Source organism: Pelodiscus sinensis, chromosome 5, assembly GCF_049634645.1.
Source record: "Pelodiscus sinensis isolate JC-2024 chromosome 5, ASM4963464v1, whole genome shotgun sequence".
Classification (NCBI taxonomy): domain Eukaryota; kingdom Metazoa; phylum Chordata; order Testudines; family Trionychidae; genus Pelodiscus; species Pelodiscus sinensis.
In genome coordinates, this window is record NC_134715.1 from 33,934,526 (window position 1) to 33,953,987 (window position 19,462).

The following is a 19,462-nucleotide window of genomic DNA, read 5'->3' on the forward strand; positions in this document are numbered from 1 at the left end:
GGGACAGGTTAATTTTGAGAGCGACTAGAATGTCTGTTTTACAAGAAATAACCATAAGATCCTAAAATATTAACTAGACCTGTGCATAAACTTCACGTTTACAAAAAAATATTTGAAAACAAAATATTTGATAACTAGGAAAAGTGATAAACTCAAGTTAATTTTAATGAGACAATCTTCTTAGTGAAGCCTCTGCACATTAGCTTAGTTAGTATGCTTTTAAAGCTTAGTAAGCCAAACATCTTAATGGTATTTGTGCACAGTATAAGCATCTACATGGGACAGTAGGGCAAAGTAGCTGGTGTGTGTTAAGTTTGTGCTTACCACACACTAACTTGTCTTGGTAGCTTCAGATGGGTAACCGAGTTAGTCTGTAGCTGGAAAAACTTAAACTACAACATCGTCTAGCAGAACCTTAAAGACTAACAAACATGTAGATGGTGCCACAATCTTTTGTGGGTACAACCCACTTTTTTAGATGAATGGAGTAGTAAAAGTCCAGTTCCAAAATAAATAGGGTAATGGGGGGGAGGGAAGAAAGAGGGGTAAAAATAGTTCATATTACATGAAGGTGCAAATTGTTCTTAAGTACCCATTGTTTGTTGGGTAAACCATTAGGATGTGGAAAGTAGAGTACTAGCCAGATAATATCTTTATTCATACCTTTGTGATGGGTCCCAAACTTATAAATGAAGTTGTTTCAATGCTTCCCTGTGTATTTGGCTTATGAAATTGACCTGAAAAAACATGGAGACATTAAGATCCATTGAGTGCCACGGTAGGTACATGTTTCTGCATGTTGTCTTTTTGGATATCTGATCTGTGTCCATTAATTCTTTCCCATAGAGACTATCCAGTTTGGCCAATATACATGGCAGAGGGGCCTTGTTGGCATTTGATGGCATAGATCACAATAGTGGAAGTGCAGTTAAATGAGCCCCTGATGTTGTAGCTGATGTGGTTGGGTCCAGTGATTGAAATCACTTGCGTAGATGTGTGGACAGTTGACACGGGCTGATTGCAGGGGTGGGTTGCTGGATGATTGTGATGGAGGTATGCTGCATGGTAACTGGGAAGAATTTGTTTGAGGTTTTGGGGTTGTCTGTTGGTGAGGATTAGCCTTTCCCCCCAAGGCCTGTGAGAGTGAGGGGTCATTTTCCAGGATAGGGTGTAAATTGTTGATAATACATTGGAGAGATTTAAGTTGTGAGCTGTTGGAGATGACCAGTGGAATTCTGTTTTCTCTTCTTGGCCTATCTTGAAGTAGTTCATGTCTAGGTACTGTTGAGGTTCTGTCAATCTGTTTTTTCTCTTTACTGGGTGGGTATTTCAGTTTTAAGTTCCTATATAGATCCTTTTGCTGTTTGTCTTTCTGTGGGATGGCGAGAGCTGAGGAAATGTTCTAGGTCAGCCATAAAGATGTTGGCATATTGTCAGCCATGCGGATGGCCATGGCTATGCCACTGACTTGAAGATAAAAATTGTCTCAGAATTGGAAGTAGTTGTGGGTAAGGACAAAGTTGCAGAGCTCTGTAACCAGTTGAGTGGTGGTGTCATCAGGGATGGTGTTCCTGATGGCCTATAATCTGAAGAAGTGGGTTGTACCCAGGAAAGCTCATGATACCATCTATGTGTTTTGTTAGTCTTTTAAGGTGCTGCTAGACTGTTTGGGGTTTTTTTTTTAATTATTTTTTTAAGTTTTCCCTTGATAGACCAACCTTAAATTGTCAGTTGGTGAGCAACCCCTGGGAATTCCTCAGCAAATAGAAGTATTTTAAAAACACAGAAACTCTGAGGATTTTAAAAGAGGGGGGGGGGAAAGCAGTCTAACCACATTTTGACACAGGCAGAGTGGAATGTTACAAGCCTTAATGTACATATTTTCAGCTTTTTAGATAACAGGAATACAAAGCACAAATGGTATTTGAACTAACTCCTCTGCAACAGATTCAGACAGTTACCCTTTTGGAATAGATTACAATGCTGTAAAGAAATCCCTTCCAGAAACAGCCCATAGATAACATTTGGGACCATCTGTGGGAAGGTTGGGGAGCCCTCACATTCTCTCCAGACTTCCTGGTCAGTCATTTATGCTGTCCTTCCTCAAAGTTCATAACACGTGAGAGTTCTCTGAATCATGTAAACAGACATGAGAAAGATAATCTCCTCCCCTCTCCTCCGACCCGACCATTTCTTTCACTTATTCGAGAAAGGGTTCATATCGAAACAAAGAAAGGAAAAGGTGACCTGTGTCCTAGGCAATCTTTCTGGACTCAGCAGTATGACCTTGAACTATCAGGGTCTTAGTGGGGGTATATCTCCAGCCCCCTTTCTAGGGGCATACTGTCTCCTTCTCAGCTGACTGTTCTTTGCTGTCAGCAGTCTGAGGTGGAGCAACCCTTCTTTTTTTTTCCTTTGCTTACCGCTCCCCAGCAAATAACAGGTTGTCTCACCTCCACCTTGAGACAGAACAAGCCTTGCAGGTGTGCTGCATTAGAAGAGCTCATGATTCTCTTCCCTTCCAGAGTGATGACATGTCCTATCTCACCCTGCCTCAGAATTTAATTCCATTGTAGAATGCTATAGGATGCAGAATAAAAATGTGATATCTTACCGATCAGCAAGAGTGAGCTTAAGTTCCTAATAAAGTATTTACCTTATGTACACAAATAAGGTAATAAAACTTCTACTATTCCCTAGCTATCACCTCCAACTGAAGCTGTCCTGGTTGCTTTTTATAAAATATTATTTATTCAGTATGTAATGCTTCTCAGAAAATAAATGGACTGAATAAAGAATGGCCTCTTGCTATTTCCTGGAGGACTTACTCTGTGGCAAATAATAATAATAAAACACGGAATAGCTAAAAACATTCTAGTTTACGCACCCATAAAACGACATTTATCCGCTTCTATCTTGATCCTCACACCAAAAATAATTTTCTGGAACAGACTCTGAGCTTGTTGACCTGCAAATAAATTGAGCAAGGAAATAGCTTTTTTTTTGTATTTTTAAGCATCTGATTGTTTCTGTGGTTCCTAGTCAATATAACAGTAATTGGAATCATTATGACTAATGCTCAGATCATTTTACAGGTCTTTCATATATGCATAAACATCTCATCTCCTTTCTCAACCTCTCTTCTCCCTCCCCACAATATTTTTTCTACTTGTATCCAAATAAACTGTGATGTGCTAGACAAGCTCCATGTTCAGTATATTATCTATTTCCCTAAATTTAATATCTTCCTTGAGCTGTATCTCCACTACTACTGAGACTATTTTTCATTATACTGTATTTATGTGCTCATATTTTAATATTCTAGTTTATATCCTTAATCTTAGTGTGACTTCCATAATCTTGTTAGTTCATAATTATTATTATTAGCTCTTCTACTGTGTATACAATACTATCTCCTGGAAAAAAAAACTTTCATTTTTGTTTTACTAAGGATGTTGGTAAACCATATGGTTGCCATGAAACCATTGTTTTAACTATATCTGCCTCAATCATCCATGTGCCTTTGTACTTTAAGAATTACCGTTAACAACTTCGTATTTTGTGTGCGTTTGAGTCTTGTTTGTGTACCATTGATAGCTACTGAATCTCATTGTTTTCGTAAGTCCCACAAAGGCAAGGTTTTCAAAGGTGACTAGTGTTTTTGGGTGCCAAACGAGAGACTCCTGGGCTTGGTTTTCAGAAGGTGGATGGTCAGAACTTTCAGACAATTAGGTCGTTTTAAAATATATCAACTAGGACACCCAAAAATGGCATTACGGGTTAAATCCATAGCATTTCAAACATCTAATTTCTCAACACTATACCACCTCATGGAATTAACAGTTAGGCTCCAAGCCTCCAGATACGATGAATGGAGAGATGTAGGTTGTTTCTCAGGATGCAGGGGCACCTTACCATTTTCTTACAAGAACATTGCAGGTACCTGCCTAACGCTACACAAAATGTCTGAGGGGGAGGACAGTGACAACTCCTTCCTTATAACATTACACAAACTATTTGCTCATGATCAAGGAGACCTTGGTCCAATTTCCCTCTCTGCCTATTAAGAAGATATTTGAATGGAGGGTTTTCTAACTCTCAGGTGAGTGCCCCAACCACTCAATTATGGGATATTCTGAAGGGGAGGCGGTATCTCTCAGTCTCTCTTTTTGACATCATTCCATTTTGAATAACCAAATAACTAGATACACATTGTCTTTGGTTTTTATGTGAGACTGATTCTGTATTCCTGTGGGAATTGAGTTCCAATCCCCTTTCTTATCAGCCAGAACAGGGAGCTAATGCTGAGTTTCCCGCATCTTGGATGAGTGCTCTAAGCACGGAGCTAAAAGTTATGTGGTAGAATGAGTGCCACCAACTCTTCCTTCTCCAGCACTGGTGACAGTATGTATGGGGCCAGCTTTAAGTGCCCTGAATAGAGCTACTGGATTGTCACCCACAAAGAAAGTGGGCAGAGTGACACCTAGTTTAAAGAGCCTTTCTGGGCTCAGTCTTCGGGCCTCAGTGTGAGGGTTGTGCACATGCCCCATGGAAGATTTTTTAGGTAAATTTCCACTAATTAAATCTGTTATGTGGTTGAGAGAGGCTAGACAGCACATGAGTGGGGCTTCTGAGGATTTATATTTTGAACATAGTGTGCCAAGTGGCAAATAGATATCTAACTCCCTTTATAGATCTAACCCAAAATCACAAGTCACTTTTAAAAATCTTGCCTATATTAAATGTTAAACCCTGCCTTAGTCAGAAATTGACTGCATCTCATCTTTTGCAGCTAGCATACATGTGCCTTTGAAGATTTCTTAGATTATCATGCTGACCACAGAATTATTCCTGAAAGCAGTTTTTGTTTCTTTCCTTACCTTTAAAGTTATATTTCTAAAGCAATGGTGATTCAAGTTGTGTTGCAGTTAAATATTCCATTAATTTCAGTAAGACGTATGTTACCCAATATAGACTGTAAACAATTTATGTCATTAGGTAATGCACAGAGGCTTTTTTACACTATACCAGCTTTATTTATCTACTGTGTTTTGCATAATTAGCTGCTAATGAGGCTCTATCTTTCACTGCTGTTAGGTCTAGATATCCATTCCTTCTCTCAATGAATTCATTTTTGCTGTCTCATTAACGCACTAGAAAAGCCTGAAAATTGTATTTTAATTAAAGGCTAAACTACCGCTAGCTGGAGTCATTAAATTGGCTGATAAGTTCCAATAAAAATACAAGAACTTTCTTTGTCAGTTACTGGAAGAACATGAAAACTAAAATGGCCCTCTCTCCTATGGTGAAAGAAAGGGTGGCATATTATTATTCTCATTTTGTTTTTCTGAAATTATTTATTTAGTAACTACTTGACAACCAGGCAAGGAAAAGCCATGAAAAGAGTGCTTTTTTCTGTGAAGTTATTTTAAAATTCCATTTCTACTTTAATAATTTCATTCAGTGTGTTCCACTTACAAGAACATATCTAGTGGCCTTGGAAAAATTTCTTTTTACCCAGGAGAATCAAACATGTCCATTTTCAGACTCCTTAAACTTTTCTTTGAGTCCTCAGCAGCACTGACAATCTCAAGAAGAAATTGGAGTGATGTCCAAAAAATCGTGTGGTTTTTTTTTTTTTTTTTTTTTTTTTTTTTTAAATAATGAAGTTTGGGTCTTATTTGCCTTTTGATATTTTTAATGTCTCTAGGATTCACGTTTCCCAGGCTTTCTTCACAACCAAACACTGTATTCACTCACATTGGTCCCAATTTGCTTGAGAAGAATTCAAAGAATTTGCACAGAGATGAGTTAGACCACCACATCTCCTAACAGACCAAAGAGTTAGGACAACCTGTATGGAGATGAATATACATGTATACCTTTTTCATATTTTTGAAATTCACTGTCCTGCAGAGTCTTCCTTTTTCACCGACATTGTATTGCAATAGTTAAAAATAGAGCTATTGTTTAATCAGTTAACTCACACAAAAATGCAAAAAATTAACTGTGATTAACTGACATTTTAATTGTACCATTGAACAATAGAATCCCAATTGTAGAAAATAATCTCACATTTAATACATTTCATTTTCAAATATATTTACTTCAGTTAAAATGCAAAGTGCTCAGGTTAAAATGCAAAGGTTATTATTTTTATTACAAATATTTGCACTTAAGGTATTTTAAGTGACATTATACAAGTACTAAATTGTAGTCATCTTATCATGCAAGAGCAATTTACAAATGTATATTTTTATATAATTGCACTCAAAACTAAAAAATTCAAAATGTTAGAACTTACTAGTTCACTCAGTCCTACTTCTTCAGCCAACTGCTAATACCAAAAAAAAGAGTTTATTTGCATTTAGAGGAGATAATTGCCTATTTGTTTTTTTTATTTACCACAAAGTGAGATCAGGTTTTAATAATGGAGATTGCTTATCTCCTAGAACAGGAAGGGACCTTGCAAGGTCATTGAGTCCATTCTCTGCCTTCACAGTAGAACCAAGTACCATCCCTGATGAATTTTTGCCCCAAATCCCTAAATGGCCTCGGCAAGGATTGAACTCATAACCCTGGGTTTAGCAGGCCAATGCTCAAACCACTGAGCTATCCCTCCCTCAGGTGTTCATATGCAACATCGGCTACAAAAGATATTTACATGACACATATGGAAAATATTCATATGTCCCTTGATGAATTAGTCAGCATTCTCCAGATCTTGCATTATCTAAAAATAAAAAAGAAGACCTATAAAAAGTGGAAACTAGGACAAATTACAAAGGATGAATATAAGCAAACAATACAGGTATGCAGGGAAAAGATAAGAAAGGCAAAGGCACAAAATGAGTTCAAACTAGCTAAAGACATAAAGGGTAACAAGACTTTCTATAAATATATTAGAAGCAAGAGGAAGACCAAGGGCAGGATAGGCACACTGCTCAGTGAAGAGGGAGAAACAATAACAGGAAACTTAGAAATGGCAGAGATGCTTAATGACTTCTTCGTTTTGGTCTTCACCAAAAAGTCTGATGATGAAGGAATGCCTAACATAGTGAATGCTAGCAGAAATGGGGTAGATTTAGAAGATAAAATTTAAAAAAAAAAAAAGAACAAGTTAAAAATTACTTGGAAACAATAGATGTCTGCAAGTCACGGGGCCTGATGAAATGCATCCTAGAGTACTCAAGTAGCTGATAGAGGTTGTATCTGAGCTGTTAGCTATCATCTTTGAAAAATCATGGATGACAGGAGAGATTCCAGAAGATTGGAAAAGCACAAATATAGTGCCCATCTATAAAAAGGGAAATAAGAACAACCCAGGAAACTAGACTAATCAATTTAACTTCTGGGCCAGGAAAGATAATGGAACAAGTAATTAAGGAATTTATCTGCAAACATTTGGAAGAAAATAAGGTGATAGGTAACAGCCAGCATGGATTTGTAAAGAATATATTATGTCAAACCAATCTGATAGCTTTCTTTAATAGGATAATGCGTCTTGTGCATAAGGGAGAAGCAGTGGATGAGGTATACCTAGACTTTACTAAGGCATATGCTATGGTATTGCATGATATTCTTATGAATAAACTACGAAAATATAACTTAGATGGGGCTACTATAAGGTGGATGCATAACTGGCTGGTTAACTATTCTCAGAAAGGAGTTATTAACTGTTCACAATCATGCTAGAAGGGCATAACAAGTGGGGTTCAGCAGAAGTCTGTTTTGGGACCGGTTCTGTTCAATATCTTCATCAACAATTTAGATGATGGTATAGAGAGTATGCTTATTAAGTTTGCAGATGATACCATGCTGGGAGGTTTTGCAACTGCTTTGGAGGATAGGGTCCTAATTCAAAATGATCTGTACAAATTGGAGAAATGGTCTGAGGTAAATAGGATGAAGTTTAATAAGGACAAATGCAAAGTGTTCCTTCCTAAGTGGAGTAATCAGTTTCACAGAATGGGTAGCAACTGTCTAGGAAGGAGTACTACAGAAAGGGATCTAGGGGTCATGTGACACTGTTGCAAAAAAAAAATCTAACATGATTCAGGGATGTATTAACAGGAGTGTTGTGAGCAAGACACGAGAAGTCATTCTTCCGCTCTACTCTGCGCTGATTAGGCCTCAATTAGAGTATTGTGTCCAGTTCTGGCTACCACATTTCCAGAAAGATATGGAGAAATTGGAGACGGTCCAGAGTAGAGCAATAAGAACGATTAAAGGTCTAGAGAACATGAGCTATGAAGGAAGACTGAAAGAATTGGGCTTGTTAAGTTTAGAAAAGAGAAGACTGAGAGGAGACATGATAACAGTTTTCAAGTATCTAAAAGGATGAGGGAGAAAATTGTTCTCCTTGGCCTCTGAGGATAGGACAAGAAGCAACAGGCTTAAACTGTAGCAAGGGAGGTTTAGGTTGGACATTAAAATCTTCCTAACTGTCAGGGTGGTTAAACACTGGAATAAATTGCCTAGGGAAGTTGTGGAATCTCCATCTTTGGAGATATTTAAGAGCAGGTTAGATAGACATGTATCAGGGATGGTCTAGACGTTTTTTGGTCCTGCTGTGAGGGCAGGGGACTAGACTTGATGATCTCTTGAGGTCCCTTCCAGTTCTTGTTTTCTGTGATTCCAGAGGACATGCCTCGATGCTGCTCATGTTCATTAAAAATAACTATTTAAATTTGACTGAACTCCAGTATACTGTATGATTTGCAATCTGCCATATATTTCATGTTATAGCAGTCTTCGATGATGATGTAACACACGTTCTTCGTTTTGTCAAATCTGCAGTGAAAGTGTTCTCAAATGGAAGAAGATACGTATGTGAGATTTCTAAAGATAGATACAGGCAGTCCCTGGGTTACATACAAGATAGGGACTGTAGGTTTGTTCTTAAGTTGAATTTGTATGTAAGTCGGAACTGGTACATATTGTAGGGGAAACTCTAGCCAAACATTTCTCCAGAGCTCAGTTTTAATCTCCTACACCTCACTTCTCTCAGTCCTATATTCTCAAGCTGAGGTGTCTGCTGAGAAAAGCCGCTCCGCATCTCCCTGGTCTGCTGGGGGGAAGCAGCTAGTGCGCGGTTGCCTCACCCCGTTTGTAAGTAGGGATCCGATGTAAGTCAGATCCATGTAACCCGGAGACTGCCTGTATAGCACTCAACCATAGTTTTAAGAATTTGAACTGCCTTCTAAAATTTTAAAAGGACATGATGTGGAACATGTTTCAGATATCTTTAAAGAGCAACACTACAAAATCAGAAACTACATACCTCAAACCACCAAAACAGAAAATCAGTGGCATTATCATTAATGCATGAAGATGCATTAGCTCCCATTGTTTTGGATTGTTTAATGAGTGGAATTTGTCATCAACATGGGAACATGTCATATGGAATGATGGTTGAGGCATGAAGGGTATATGAATCTATAATGCATCTAGCATGTAAATATCTTGCAATGCAAGCTAGAACAGTGCCAGAACTATCTCTTCTAAATGTAAACAGACTCAATTGTCTGAGTAAGAGGCTGAACAGGAAGAAGGACTGAGGCTACGTCAGGAAGGAGCTTTTCCAGAAGAGATTTTCTTAAAAAAAATTCGTCCAAAAGAGAGCATCCACACTGCCAAAGCACATTGAAAAAGTGATCGCTTTTTCAAAAGATATCATACATTCAGTGTGCTTTTTTCTCTTTCCTCTTCTTTCAAAAGAACTCCCTCTTCTTTATCCACACATGTCTTTTTCTGAAAGAGCTCTTTCGGAAAAAGGCTTCTTCCTCATAGAGGTTTACCAACATCAGAAAAACCCCTCTGTTCTTTCAGGTTTTTTTTTTTTTTTTTCAAAAGAACGTGATTTCAGCTTGGACATAAGTTGGTTTTTTTTGGAAAAATGGTAATTTTTCCGAAAAAAGACATAACCTGAGTGGATTCAAAAATTTTAATGCAATTTTTTGTACACAATTCTACATTTGTAAATTCAACTTTCATCATTAACGGTTTGCACTACAGAGCTTTCAATGGGAGAATTGAAAATGCTATTTGTTTTGGGTTTTTACAGTGCACATGGTTGTAATTAAAAATTAACATGAACATTTATTTCTGTTGGAATAGAAAACAAGATGTACAATGTATCTAGGGAAAAAGTAGAAAACAACCAAAATATTTAAATAAATTGTATTTTATTACCATTTAACAGCACAATTAATCACTTGATTAACTATCAAGTGATTAAAATTAATTATGATTAATCAAGTTTTACTTGATGTTGCATTAATAATTTATGCTTTGTCAACTTGAATATAATGTGGTTAATTGAATCTCATTTCCTTAAATCCTGTAATCAGATTTAATCTTCTCTGTTACTTATTTTAAAATGAATTTTCTTGGCTGAGTACATCTGACAATATTAAGTGTAGCAGTCAGGATAGTCATCCACTAGCTCCTCAGTCTCTGAATGCATAGCTACTGGCGTACATTCTAAAGCAGCTTCAAATCATAGACTCACAGAATACTAGGACTGGAAGGGACCTTGAGAGGTCATCGAGTCCAGTCCCCTACCCTCATGGCAGGACCAAATACTGTCTAGACCATCCCTGCTAGACACTATATTTGCCCTTTTCCAGTCTTCTGGAATCTCTCCTGTCTCTCATGATTTTCCAAAGATGATAGCTAGAGGCTCATATCTCCTCTATCAGCTCCTTGAGTATTCTAGGATGCATTTCATCAGGCCCTGGTGACTTGCAGGCATCTAACTTTTCTAGGTGATTTTTAACTTGTTGTCTTTTTTTTTTATCTTCTAAACCTCCCTCCTTCCCATTAGCATTCACTATGTTAGGCATTCCTTCAGACTTCTCGGTGAAGACCAAAACAAAGAAGTCATTAAGCATCTCTGCCATTTCCAAATGCACAGCTACGTCCTAAAGCAGTTTTGTGTTAGTTTCACTTTCTCTTATTAGTGGCTACATACCTACTAAACATCCCCCCAGTACCTATTTCTAAGCTGTTTACAGAGATATGTCGATCTTTGAAGGGAGAACCAAGGTGTTAATGGCACTGTCATGGGGTGCTCCTTTCATGTTTGGACTGGTACCTCCATTTTTGGATTGATTTAAGGCAACCCTCCTTCTTCCCCTCCCCATCTCTCCTGCCTGTCCACAGTTTTCACGCTGTCACTCCATTTCTGCTCCATGCTGGCAATGCCTCTTGTAGCTTCCAGAACCACAGTATACTCTTCATGGCTCAGCTGTCCAGCCGTAGTATCAACTGTGCCCCCCACTCTAGGCTTAGGGAGATTTAGCTCCTGAATAGTCCTAAGCAGCATTCCCACTCACTTCTTTAGTGCCTAGGGTTGCCAACTTTCCCGACTGGATGAACCAGATGCTATTGCTGTGAATGGTGTCCAGTCTGTCTGATTTGGAAAGTTGGCAATGCTATGCCACTCACCCAGTGGCTGGAATAGCACAGCAGACAGGTCTGCTCTCTCCAGCCTTACTGCTCTATCCCTGGGTTTCTTCCTATTACTGCATCCCCTCTTCTTCCTGGACCTCCCAATTCCAAAAGCCTTCTTGCTTTCATTCTCTGGAAAGAGGAATCTGTAGTCTCCACTGACTGCTTTTCTCCTTGGAGTTCCTGCCTTTCTCCTTTTAGCTCCTGGGCTTTATAGTCCCCACCAATTCCTGCCCAGCTGAGCGCTCCCTAATTGCTTATTTGATCCATCTGGCCTACATTCTACCCCTGCATGGTGAGTGTGGGGTAATCATTTCACCACAGTCACTCTCAATCTAATGAGTCTAACCGCAGGTAGCAACATGTCCAATCTTTTAAACAAACCCAACAATGGACTTCAGTTTAAATGATCTACATACAACCATTCTGATTAGAATGTTATCAGCAAAAGACAGATGCCCCCTTCTTTGTACTCCATATTTTATGGATTTCTTTAACTATCTCAACAGGAGGTGGTATTGCCTGAAGCTTTTTCTGAACGAATTCACTCTTAAACTCACCTACCAGTCTGACCTGTTTCCTCAGAATCACAGGAGAAAAGCACACAGCTGCATATTTTAAAATAAATAGAAAAAATGGATTGTTACACTTCCCATTTTAGTTCTAAAACACAGAAGTAGTCATAAGGTACGTAGAAATTTTCACAAAACTTTGTCTACATTTTTCATTGTGAGGTTGTGTTTAAAAAAAAAAAAAACCGTGAACACTAGTGGGGAAATCGCTTTTTCTTTTTTATTGGATGGAAACAGAATTGAGCAGAAACTAATGACAGTTAAAGACCAAATTTGTAAAAGTGCCTAATGATGCAGATACTTGCTTAGGGGAAATTGGGTATCATGGCGCTCTTGGAAAAGCCCATTAAGCACCTATCTAAAAATCTTTAGACACCTACATACGGTTAAAATATGGCTCACTATGATGCATCAAAATCTCAGTAAATCAGCCAATGATCTTCATTTTTGCCTTGGCTGATGCTACTTGATTTTTAAAGGACTATGTATTTATGGCTAAAAATTGTTCAGAAATGTAGTATATTATATAATGCTGCAATCACTTGAAATACATATCCAAACCTCTTTTCATACACATTTTTAGATTAGTCTTTTTCCATGCTAACGGTTGGGTTAAACCTCTTAGAAATGAGGTGGAACTATTGCCCTTAATGTCTTCTTATAGCAATTTTTATTTTAAGCTTCTTTATATAACTGGATAGCTGAAACAATAGCAGCCTCCATTCCAAAACTATGGCCCATGCAAGGCACATGGCAATGAAGGGGTTTCACTGGATATTCTCTTGTGAAGACTTGTATGTCTGAAAGAAATGTCAGGAAGATCAGAGAATCTGAGAAGAGATGCAGCATGGCAGCACCAGTTATAGCCTGGGTAAATGCAGGAGGATAGCCTGAGAAAAACCTGGACACAGAACTTTTGGGGCTGAGTGCTGCCTAAGAAGGGCTTGAACACAAAGAAAGTGACACACAGAAAGTGCCTTCTGCTACTTGATTCCTTTTGTATTCAGGGAAACAGCATCTTGTATATTCTTTGTAAATAAACAGGGTTGCAACAGAGGTAACAAACTACAACTTTTCTTAGTAGAAGCAACCTGCAAAACTCCCATCTGGTCAAAGCGATACCATTGGGATCATGTCTGTGTTGTACTGTACATCTGAAGATTAGCACAAAAAAGGATAAATCTGACTCTAGAATTTAAGAAAATAAAAGTTATCTGAGCAACGTTAAATGTGCTGAAGTGCTAGTAAAAATGCATGAAAATGGGCATTTGAATGTTGTTTGTTAAAGATGAAAATTTACACTTTCTGGAAAATCTTAATAGAAATATATAAGGAAAACACAAAACGAGCAGTTCTCCACACACAATCTCTTTTGGTCTAATTCACGTCTTCCTTTATAAACACAGACTTTTGGACTTCACAGCTTTACCTCACTCTTTGGCTTAATTTGAGATCAATCCAAGCCAGTGCTGATTCCAGAATACTGAAAAGTGTAATATGACACCCCTAAATGTCAGCATAAATTCTGCTCCTTACCTTACAGTCAGGTACTTCATACTGATCTACTTAATGTGCAAAGTGCCTTAAATTTCTCATGAAAGCTTTTCCTAATATTAAATTAACTCCAGATATCTCAAATGCTTAACAGCTGATTTTCCATAAAGATGAAAAATCCAATATAAGCCAACTTAATTAAGAATTAATTCCCTTTAAACCATAGCCTGAATTGTTCATTTCTACTTCAGTCCCCAATCAATTTCTTGTGGCACGAAATGATCTACCAGACATGGGTGCAGATTAATTAAGATGACAAAACTTAATTTCACATATCTTAATAAAATGTGTTTAGCCTCTTTCCAAGGCTGTCATGACTTCTCTGTTTCTGTACATAGACCAACATTACCTGCTTCTTTATTACAACACAACCATCTTATTTCTCACTATCTGGTTCCAATAGGGTGAGTTTAAAAAGACAAGGTCATTTTATGGAACTCCTCCCACAATAGCTCCTGAACCAGATCGGAGAACCTCGAAGGACTAAACATCAACATTAGCCAAACAAACAAACAAAACCACCAAAACACACACAACCCCTCTCATCAAGCATTCTTATTGCAAAAGAAAAGAAACTTCAACCAGCTGCTGGCCATTTTCATTTTGGAAAGCTAACATGGTGTTTTGTCAACTGAATACACCAGGAAGACTGGCAAGCCATCTTGGAAAATATTCACCACAGAAGTCTCTGGAACTAAACATCTAGCTCTACAAGTAGGAATGATCACAACAGTGCCAGGCTGCCAATATGTTAACAGATATGTTACTTGTTACAAACCAATGTAATCAGATGCATGTACTTGTAGAGAAGATAAAAGAGAATATGTGGGAAATCAGGTATTTGGGGTTTTTTTGTTGTTGTTTTCCTCTTTGGGAGAATACTCTTCTCCTTTTAACCAAAGAGGAAGGCAATATTACTTGGCAAACAAAGCTACAAAACTACTCAGTATTTTTGCTGTATGTTCTTGAATATCCTAACAATATTACAGCATATGCTATGTATGTAATCTAAAGAGAATCTCTTTAGGAGGATCTTTTTTCCTCCAGCAATGTTTTTAAAAGTTTCTACCATTTGGCACAATCTGGTCCACTAAAAAAGTCAACAAAACAGCTTTTTAAAATAAGTATTTTTTTCTGTCTGTAGCTTTATAAGCTCCACGGTATTTTAACAGTCCACAGAGCAGGGTCAACTCCATCACAAGCAAGGAAAAATTCTAAACTTCTCTTAAGCATGGTAATAGATTTTTTTTTTTTAAACAAGAGATCCATAGAAATCCAAAGAGTACTCTTGATGATTTTCCCATTTTTGTGTGTCTTTGACAAACATCTAGTAACTATAGTGAGAAGCTACAACACAATCAAGATATCCAGGCATAACTCATACAGGTTTGAAAAAAAGCCACAATTTTCAAAAGATTCAGCCTTAAAATTAGGCACCTAAATCCACATTTAAGTAGCTTTTAAAAAGTTTTTTAAAGTCCCTAAATTATTTAGTAGCATGAGTTCTACTGAAGTCCACATCTGCTCCTAAATCACTAAAGCATTTTAGCCAATCTAATGTCTAGATTCCTGAATATGGAGTTAGGCCCTTAACTTTAAGCCTAAAGTCTTCAACATTTTTGTGTCTCTCTAATTTTCATAGCTCATACAAATGCAGAGGTTATGTATACATTGAGTTTAGGACATCAGTTTGGGAGCCCTAGTGAGTTCAGCATTTGAACAATGTAGCTACCAGTGCTATAGCTGAACCAGTGTTGGCACTAGTAAGAATATTTTTCTAAAATTGCACAATGCAGATGAGGCCAAGCATGCACACACAAATATGAAATTAGAGAAATTTGTGCTCACAAAATGAACAGATGTTAAAAATATTGATACATGGAGTCTTAAGCATCATTTTGTTCTCCTCCATAAATTCATTTTATATCTCAAATATATAAGAATTTTGCTGAACATATCTCTATGTGGTATAGTAATAAAATAATACTGTTTGGGGAAACATCCAATGCACAGGATATTTCTGAATAAGAAGGTTGATATCCTGGATACATATTGGAGTTTTGCCATTGACTTCAGTGGAAGATTTCACCCTAAATGTCCAAAACTAATAAGCTGCTAGGCATATGGCTGAGTACAAGAGATTCTGCTTGGACATGTCATGTCCTAAGGCCCCAAGACAGCAAGTCTGATTCGTGCAGCCTTAATAGCGCCAAAGAGGTTCTGAAATGAAGGATCCTACCTATTCAATATCAGGTCATTTGTTCCCAAACCCACATGCAGCAATAAAATATTCAGCATCAACAGGCTTCTTATTTTTGCCTGGCAGAGGGAAAACTGATTTGCTGAAAATACTTTATAAAATTCCTCAAAAGATGACACTTGTACTCACAGGAATTGATTTTGCTGAAATAGTTAGTATTTGGACTGCTTTATAATCTTAAAAATAACTGCCAAGAACATTGATAGTTGTCTCTTAAAACACCAAAAAAAGGAAAGACCGATAGGACAAAGCCTTTCTAAAGAAATGTTCTTAATAGTCAGTGCTTGAAAAATGTACCTCAAACATGCTAACTCAAGGACTGAGTCTACTTCCCAAAGTGAGGAAAAAAACTGTACCATCATGCTCTCTTCCAAACCACATCTCTTCCTGTCCCTAGTCACACAATTTGTTAAGAACTATACAAATAGCCATCTGTCTCAACGGAATGGATGCCAGAAAACAATTAACAAAGAAGGATAGAGTTGATATTTTTCACAAGAAATTATTACCCAGGTAAGAAGCCTGTAAGTCTGTGTGGTTGCCCCCATGGTCAATCTCTGAGGGTGGTTAAGCTTCTTCACTACAAAGTTCCCTTGTCACATGATTAGTCCTTGAAAAGTCCCATTAAATCTATGGTGTTCATTGTGTGAATAAGGATTACTTGCAAGGGTAAAGGCTGAAGGACTGTTTCCTGAGTAGTTAATTTTAACGAAATTAACAATGTAAGAAATTCAAGATGCATATATACTTTATATATGACCTTAATCTGAATAAAATGGAAAATGTTACCTCACCGTTATTTTTAGCAAACTACTGTAAAAGTGCATATATTTTTACATAAGTGAAGCTGTCTTTAGCTTATGAAAACTCAGCACAACAAATGTTCTTTTATTTTTGCTTCATTTTTTTCCAACCTCATAGCCATGCTTCAATTATATTACCTCTAGGCTTTATGCAATCTTTATCTTAAATGAATATCAACCTGAGTAAAATGTTTATCTATTTATTCTCAACATTTTGGTTTATGTAACTTGTTAAATGTATATCCTACTACAATATGAATGCTTTCAATCTTGCTTTTATTAGTCAGAGGGGGAAAAAGCCATTTATTTCATTGGTTGTTGAGTTGCATATGGTTATAGTAAGTGTGCAGAACTATACTAAACATTACAGTTTATCAGAAACTTAACTATACATACAGAAAGAGAAAACAAGCAAAGTCATATAGCTTCTTAAAGTCTAACTTCAGCTAGGAAAGCAAGACAGATTCTCAGCTGACATAAATAGACAAACATGCTTCTGGGTGAGGATCTGTCCCTTAGGCATTACTGATGTAGGTAGGCATTGTATGTGTAGTTTGTAGTATACAGTCACTAGCAATTAATATTTTTGCTTCACACTATAATTTGTGCAGTAAAATAGAATTACCCTATAAACAAGGGCAATTACCCTATAAACAAGGGCAATTAAGGTTATACTCTTTAACCAGTTCGCTCTCTTACCATCACATGCTTGACATTAAACCTTCATTCCCTTCTTTCCAACAATGTCATCTATGTTGACAAGAATGTACCTGTCCAAAAGCAATGTGAGCTTTTTTCCTGACAGGAAAGAGACAGAATTTATTAAGATCAGTTTGGGCAACCAAAATGTTGTTTCCAAATAAAAGGTTCTGAATCCCATCGTGAAGTCCCAAATCTCAAACAACTGTACCATATAAAATAAGTCCAGAAATGCCTTCTGGGAGTTGTCCCAGTGATTTCATGAGCTAAAGATTGAATTCATGTGAAATGGTTAGACTAGAAAATTGTTCAGTCTTTTCCAGCCAGTGGACATATTACACTTTCTGAAGCTTTTGTAACTTGAAGTAAAGGGGTACGGTGGTTTACACAACAGTCCTTAAGGTCTAAGTTGTTATACAGATACAGTGGAAAGCCTTTTAATTGGGCAAACAATCTACACACTATCTCTGCAAAAGGTCTCTGTTGCATAGATCCATATTTACATATATTAAATATTTTAATAAATAATTGGTGCATATTGTCCCATTCCTTTACTAATAAGACCTGTTAGTAATTTTTCAGGCCACTTGTAATCTCCTTGTTACATTGAAATCTACTTAATTGTAGAATTGAAATAATGTCCTATTCCAGTTGTGAATACTGGTTGTCTATCAACAGCAGAACAAGATCAGTTTTAGATGGACCAATGTGTTGATCTCTTTGTTTCTCATAGATGGTACACCAAAATCTTGATGTCTCCACATTCTATTTTGGGACAGTCTTAGGGTATGTCTACACTTTAGAGGTTTTTTGGAAAAATGGGCATTTTTTCAAAAAAAACTTCAATTCTGTTCACACTGCAATCATGTTCTTTTAAAAAAAAAATGGAAAGAACTGAGGGGTTTTCCCGACATTGGTAAACCTCTTTCTACAAGGAAGAAACCTTTTCCCGAAAGAGCTCTTTTGGAAAAAAGGTATGTGTGGACAGTGAAGAGGGAGTTCTTTCTCAAGAAGAAGAAAGAGGAAAAAGCACAGGTGCCCTGATGGCCATTTCGCCCATAGTAATCACAGCTTACATGTGAGATAGCGTCCATTCAGTGTGGATGCTATCTGTTGAAAATGCAGATTGCTTTTTCAATGTGGTTTCACAGTGTGGAGACACATTTTTGGAAGAAGTTTTTTCGGAAGATCTCTTCTGGAAAAGCTTCTTCCAAAAGAAGCCTGCAGTCTAGACATAGCCTCACAAAATTCTATTTCTTGCTTGTATCCATTGCACAAATATTAAACATAAACAGCTATGCTTGCCATACAAAATAAAGTCTTCATATATGCATAGGACGAGCTGGAGGATTTATTATTCCAGCTCCTGTAACCCTAATTTTATGAGGAGTAAGGGAAGTCGAAGGAAGCGTAGAAGGCACCAAAAGCTCAATTGAGCAATTTTGACTTGAGCTACATCAATTGCATAGCTCAAGTTGCATAACTTATTTCGAGTTTTGCCCTGCTGTGCAGATGTACCCTAACAATTTATGGAACCGTAGCAGTAAGTAATTGTTCTTTATTTAAATGAAGTTGATGTATTTGTAAGTCCACATTTTCGGTTAGGTATATGCTACCTATGCATAGCATATTATAATTTCTAAACTTGTGATATTATGTTGTGATCAGTGTCTCCATTACTACATCAGGTAAAAATTATACAGTTAACATAGAAAAATAATCCAGATTTCCAATGGCAATATCTAAAGAGAAACACAAGAGGGTTCATATTACAAATAGAGTAAAATAACTGATGATAAATGTAAAGTCTGCCTACATACTGAAAATCAAGAGTAATAACTAAGGTACAAAATGGTCAGCAATAATTAGAGAAAATAAATCACAAGTAGTTTGAGGTTTCATTTTTAATAGGTCTATACAAAAGAAACTGTAGCATATCTGTGACCACATGAATATAGACATTCATTCAGAATTAACATTCTGAAGCCCTGGTCCAATGTGAGTCTTTCTATTACTTCCTTCAGGTGCTCTATAATCATCTAGAGTTTCATGGCATTAGCTGTGATAAAACCCTGGTCCTTGGGCTCCAGGAACACAGGGCTTGTGATTCAGGGAAAATC

General features: G+C 37.2%; 1 long non-coding RNA gene across 2 annotated transcripts in view; it reads left to right on the top strand.

The window, feature by feature from the left end:
• Positions 1-19,462, top strand: part of LOC142829410 (uncharacterized) — a 50,789-nt gene that overhangs the window by 26,899 nt on the left and 4,428 nt on the right. The gene's annotated exons all lie outside the window — the stretch shown is intronic.